This window comes from Vicugna pacos, unplaced genomic scaffold (assembly GCF_048564905.1).
Source record: "Vicugna pacos unplaced genomic scaffold, VicPac4 scaffold_20, whole genome shotgun sequence".
Lineage (NCBI taxonomy): Eukaryota > Metazoa > Chordata > Mammalia > Artiodactyla > Camelidae > Vicugna > Vicugna pacos.
This window is the reverse complement of record NW_027328741.1, coordinates 39,885,569-39,892,659: the sequence shown is the minus strand read 5'-3', so window position 1 is coordinate 39,892,659 and position 7,091 is coordinate 39,885,569.

Here is a 7,091-nt window from a genome sequence, read left to right as displayed (position 1 = left end):
AAAGTTTAAAGAGATCTCATTATAAACGGCTGTTTTATTGGTACCTATTAAAATAAAGTTTAAATGCAGAAAAATATATCTAATGTTTAAACTAAGAACTCAGATATAAAAATATAACTGGTTTGAAAAGCTACATTTTTGTTTTTCCTTTCTGATAAATGTTTCTAGAGATGCTAATAAAAACTTAGTATAATTAATGTTAATTAGGTTGAATAACTGGAAAAAGGATTGTAAAAATGTCAAAAAAACAGATAAGTGGCTTATCCCAAAAGGATAAATATTTTTATATGGTTATTTTGAATGAGATCAATAAAATGGACATTTTTGGAATTACATACAGGGTTTTGATACTACACTACGTAAAGTTAAAAAAAAAGGGCCAAAGAGTTCACCTACTCCCTCCCAACATTAAAGTTCAAACAAGTCCGTTTTATTTACCACAGTTTAAAATATATTTATATGTAGACAGAAATACTTGATCAAGGATTGGGACAACAGACCAATTAATGAAATTAAAAATCGAGAAGGGCCTAAGCTCTTTGGCTGAAACTTGGGCATCCTAGAGACTTCTATAAAATTATATACAATGTACACCCACAAAAAAAAGGTTTGTGTCACTCCTTCTAGAAATAAGAATTATTGATTAAACTTAATAAATATAAAAATTAAAGGTATAAGATTTAATAAAATTGAGATAAAAGTTTGTGAAATTGGTATATTTAGATGGTCTTTATATAAACCTTTTGCTTATGTTGTGGGATAGATATGTTTCAGTGGAAAAACGCTTCCCCTTCTTGGTATTATAAGGCTGGGCACATGTCTGTCCCTCTGAAAATATTAATTGAACAAATTAAAGGAAACCAATATAGTTACTTGAGACGTCCAATATAACGTAAATCTAAAAAGTAATTTGAGTAGCTAAAAAAAAAATACAGGTTTACCCTGGGTTTAACTTATAACTCAAGGAAAAGAGACCTTAATAAATGTCTTATGCAAGCTTTGGAAGACAAAATAAAGAAAACCTTAGTTTTAAAACATGGAATTCTTTGTTTACAGCTCTTCTCACTGATACAAAAATGCCAATTAAGGAGATAAAATTGGGTCTGGGTGACAGAGCAGTTATCTGGGGACCTGGAAGAGAGTGTCTTTGTCTTGCAGATCAGAAATATAAATACAACAAACAGTGACCTAGGACTGAGCCTAATTAGCTCAACGAAATAAAACTTGAGGCCATGAAATTTTTGGCATTTTAGAACTCAGAACTCTGACGGGTCCTTCAGACTTTGTGAGGAAATCTTAATTATCTGTTTCATAAATAGTAAGCCTTAGTGATTTGAGCAAGCAAATTCAGCTTACTCCAACTATTATTATAAATATAAGTAAGTTTTAAAGTGAAGCTATGAGATCTCTAGCTTTTGTCTGTTTATAAGCCTGCATACAGATTATAGAAGTGAGATATTTCTACTGCTAAAAAAAAAAAATTTCGAAGTCAAAGAGCTCTGCTTAATTGATGTAAAAATATAAGAGCTTAAAAATTAAGTATTTTTAAAATAAAAACTTAACAAATTGACTTTCAGTGTCATGTGAATTGGAAAATATTCAATATTAAGGTAATATTTGATATTGTTTAGTTTAAGTATGTTCTAATAAATATAGACATCTTTAAAATCATCCATCTTAACTATAATACCTTTACTGTACCTAGGTTTAATGAAAGTCAAATAAGATCCTGTTATATCTGTTGCAGATTTGTCAAAAAAAAAATAACAGTAATGTGCTGTGGTAAAATTTTAAGTAAATTAAATGCAAATGAGATGAGAGCTTTGGGTAAATATTTAAAATATATTTTTAAAATGTATGCTTAAAATAATCTCTAAATGTTTGATATCTTTAAATTCTAGAGTTGTGCTAAATTAAGTTAAATGACAAGATTTTATTAAATATCTATGCCATTTTCAGATAAAATAAGATTGAAATATGAATTACTTAACATTTAACTTCCTCTTACAGTGAAACTAAAGGTGTTTAGAAATATTAATAAATGGTTGGTATCACACAGAAATAGTCTCTATTAGTAAGGGAATGATCTCAGTATCCTAGGAAAGTAATATAAATGCGTAAAGGAAGATGTAAGAATGGAATAATACTTTGTTAATGAAAAATAGTGACTTTCTCCTGAAGCTGGTTACCTCTGAATGGAAGACAAAATAAGGGACACACTAATATAAGTATAGAAAGCTGTGGAAGGCTTGTGGAAAAGGAACCCTGAGGAAAGTTTTGTACGTGGTCAAAATTGGCTAAGTTAAGAATCAAATTGGGCAACGTAAATGAATCTTAGAAGTTAGCTGGAACAAGATTAGATTTGGTTTTCTCTCTGTTAAGAGGAAAAAATTTTCTTAAAATATTAATCCACATTCAGTAACAGATTGTAAAACTTCTTATACCACTTAGCTGATCTGTTCTGCCTTTACATTTGACATATTTTCTTGTTAATGAATTAGTACTACATTACAGTGATCTATATGTTTATCTGATCAAGTGTTCTGAAATCTTTCAAAAAGCTCCCCAAATATAAAATTCTAATTAATTAAATAAAAATTAATTTAATTAATTAAAATTCTTTTAATCTCCAGTTAAGTTTGGGATGCTACAGAAGGCCCCTGAAACATCCCAAAGAGAGATTTTTAACTATAAAGTTTCATTTGGCATTTTAAATAACATGGAATTGTCAAATGAATCATAAAACTTCTAAGGTTATATTGAATGAGAAATATTATTAATATAGGTATTGTAGAAATTATATGGACTCCCTAAAATTCTGGTTTATCTGAAATGTTACCAGTGATAATTATGGGTATAGTGAACAGGTTTCTTTATTGATTATAGTGTAACGGTGTTTAACCATGCTTTTAAATCTTTTGTCATTTATAGACAGTTAATTGTTTTCTTCTGATGGTTTTGCAAAATGCTTTCTCTTCAAGGAGATTTACTGATTTCTAATAAATTTCAAACTACAGCACTGAACTAAACTGGGTAAGAAATTTTAAAGTTCTAATGAAAACTCTCATTAAAAGAATTAGTTACATGGGACTGATTAACCAGCTGAATATGGTTATAATTTTTGATATTGTTTGAAATACTACTGCCTTTTAACCTGTTTCCCAGACATAAAGAATCTCTTCTCCTTAAGCTAGTTATGGTTCACAGCAATTTGATAAATTATAACTATGTATACAGACTTGGAACAGTTATCTTTTCTCTCTATCTGATCCCTCAAAAGACTAAAAATACTTAGGTCCCCAGTGGCTCTATCAGACAAATTATGGAGAGCATCTCCTAAGAGATATAGGAGTATAAAGGTATTTTAAGGATTTTAAAGAGAAAAGAATTTACCTAATTCTGTAAGGCAAAAATCCATGAAAAGCCTTGACGTGGCTTTCTTGGCCTTAGAAAACCTTATTAACATTCTACCCTGAGACTCCGTATTAAAACTTCCAACACAGTCAATTTAAAAAGCCTATATGATCAAATAATCAGATTTAATTTGTAAAGAAATTAATCTTGATTTGGCTATATTTGAGAAAACTGAGGGTAACTTTAGAGAGAAAAAAATTATATTTTAGTCGATATTAAATTCTAGTTTTGTTAATTGAGGTCCATATTTACTAAGACACTTCCCAGATCATTCCTTGCTGTTATGTCACACTGCTGTACAGTTTAATTGAATTATGAAAAGAATACTCTAGGTTTGATTCTGAAGCTCAGTAATCTATCCTTGGGTAAAATTCCAATGCCCCATGACCTGCAGCCAGGGGATTATACATACTGCAACAGGCATGACTTAAAGAACTGTCTCCAACCTGAATGGAAAGACCCTTTTTCAGATACTCTTAACTAGACCATACACACCAAAGCTGAAGGAAACGGAGTCTCGGATTCATTTCCTATCTGAAACAGCCCCTGCAGTGCACTGGCCTATAGAGCGCTGCTCACCTTAAAACAATGCCCAAATGGAGAAAAAGCTTCCATACCAGGATGAGAAGAAGACGACATCTGAGCTAGACTGCTGACCCAAGACACCGGACCAGGACTGTATACCAATTACTTTGATAATTTCTCCAACCTTTGATTATGAACTACTCCAATTGTTAAGTTTATGATAAATTACCTATGTCTAGTACTTCTGTGTTACCTTGGTGGGTTTCCCTACTCCAAGGCTCTAACTAGATAGCCCTCAGAAACGTTATTCTAAAAAGAATTTATAGTTCTGTTTAGGCCACTGTTGATCTTACAAGGTGGGAGATTTCAACTGGCCAATTAATACCTGCTCTGACCCTGACCATAAATATGAACTTTCTCATAGGATCAAACTCAGAAACACAAGCAAAATTTTAACCCAAAAATACAACTTCTCGACTATTAAATTCTTACTCGTGACTTTATTAACGTTACTAGCTGTATTACTTATATCCTGTCTATTTTATAAAATTGTTGTCTGTTACATTTCCCAATGTGTAACTAGGCCCACAAGATTGATGATGGCTAAACAACTTGAAGAAACAGATAAAATTTATAACCCTGAATAAAATAAATATAATAGTGTGATTCTAGGTATGGGAATGAGCAAAGAAGGTTAAACACTTCCTGGATCATAATAGAGTAGTAAGACAGGTGATCCAGAGAACTTTTAGTATCAACAGGGCCTGATAAAAAAAAACTAACACTTTGAATGGCAACTCAGAAGATTCTTCACCTCAACTAGGAATGAGCCATCCTAGAAACGTGGGACAAAATTGGTCATGAAATGTCTCTCAAAATATTGGTCGAATTTAGGACCAAGGGGGAACACTGTGAATGAAAATACTACAATGTGCATGAAAATACTGCAACCATGACAGTAAACAAAGAATGCTGAATCCGAGTCATCAGTGGCTGCTGCCAACCCCCAGCGAGTACATGCCTACAGCCCGGCCTCTCAGCCACTCACAGTGGTGCCCTCTGAGCAAACTCAGTGCAAGAAAGGACAGAATACTGGCCCTAGATAGCCAGGGGCTTGCCAAAGGAATGAATTCAATGACCCAAATGTTTGCTTCCCACCATACATAGAAAACCACTAAATACTTGAACTTGAGATATCTGGTTTTCTTTAGATAACAAGCAATATTTTATTGTTCCAATTACCTGATCTTTGTTGTAAAGATTCTATTTATCCTAGCTCCTCCCCTACCTCTTGGGAGCAGTCCCTCAGAGTGATCTGAGAGGCTGTCATCCCGGCTTGAGTCCTCCAGCCAAATAAACCAAATCCCTTAACATTTAGGCTGAACGTTTATTTCAATGAAGTCCCAGAATAGACACAACTCATCAATTCTGTAATGGAACACACTGAATCAGGAACCAAAAGCGTGTTTTAGTCCAGAAAATCTCCAGGTTCCTATGTCTTCCTGTCATTATACAATCCCTCCAGAACTCATTACTTTGCTGTCTGCTCCTCTGGCAACCAAACTCAGAGAAGAGTCAACTCAGCAGACTACCATGCTGGGGAGAACACCCCGCAGAAGCACTGCAGGCTGCCTCCCTCCCGCACGCTCTGCTGACCCTTGGTGTCCTCCGTGGAGACCAGGCCAACAAAGCTCTTCCCAACAGCTGCAAAGTCGCTCACGTTAAATAAATCATTTTATTTTATATGATATTTTACGTATATACCCATCTCTGAAAACAGCTTTGCCAGAAGCCCAAATCTTCAACATTAATCTGCAAAGGCAAATCAGGTCCCCAAGGGAAAACAAGTCTTAAGACGACGCTAAGGCCTCCAAAGTCCTCTCCACGACCATGAACCAAACTGCCTGCAGGTCTGCAGCTGCAGGAGGCTACATGTCTGCTTTTAAAGCAACCCCTTTCTGCCCTCGGGTGCTACAATGCCCTTTTATGCCCTCCCATCACAGGGCAAGAGCACCGCTGCAGAACCTTGCAGGGCAGCACTGACAGGACTGGACAAAGGGGATCAGAGCTAAACAAAGCATTCTGATGACACGAGCTTGTCACTGTGTCTCTTTACAGATGTAGATATATATAGAGAGAAGTGGGGTGATATTGCTCAAAGTCACACAGCTAATAAGTGGCAAAGTATATAACTCTGCTCCTCCCTCCTGTGTGACGCCCAACTGGGACAACCACAGGGTTCTCTCGTGGCTGCCTGAACAGTCTTTTCCTATCACTCATGACACACAATAGTGTCTGAACTTAGCCTGCATTTGCAGCATCTTTTCCCTCCAGTTTCTCAGGAACAAGGCTGTTCGGGCCTGTATGAATTCCGGCTTCCTGAAATCTCCGTGCTCAGGCTGGTCTTGCCTGTGCATCCGGCCCGCTGCTCAGAGGCTCTTCCTCCCCTGCAGGAGGACGTTTCTAATCTTCACAGGGACACAACCTCAGGGGAGCTCTCCTCTCGCCCTCAGCATGGCAGGTGTCCCAGGCCTCATCCCGAGCAGCCCCGTTAGGACGGTGTCTGCCCAGCTCTGCTAGTCAGATCAGCAGCCTCACTGCCAGGGATTATACCCAGGTCACACTGCAAACCTACTGCCCGCCTCACAGCCCCCAGCCAGCAGGTCACCTGGAAGTCACAGCAAGTGCCCCACCCAATCCAGCAGTCTCTTCTTTTGCCAGCACCACTGATGAATGGTTTCCAACCTTCGGTCAGTTTCGCACAAAACAGCACCTTCAACTGTGAAACGGGCGGTTTTTCTTCTGCACCTCATCCTTACTGGAAACGTAAAGGGAAACCAAAAGGCCTTTTCTCAACCCTTTTCTGATGAAACCCTCCCACCCACAATACTCATATGCTCAAGAGCTTTGGATCCACATGATTTTCTTTCTCTTAGGCTTAGTGGCTCAAAAAACTAAGGGATTCTTTCTCCTTTGAGGGTATTAGCACTCAGTTTCTTGGCTTTAATCTGTTTTTGTCTCTCTCTTCAGTGACCCTAGCAGTTGCCACCTCTTACTCCCTTCAGCAGCCTCCCTCCCAACATCTAGTCTAGGAAATCAGCTGTGATGAGGGGCACGGGGGCAGTCACAGAAGATGCAACTAAGGCACAGAG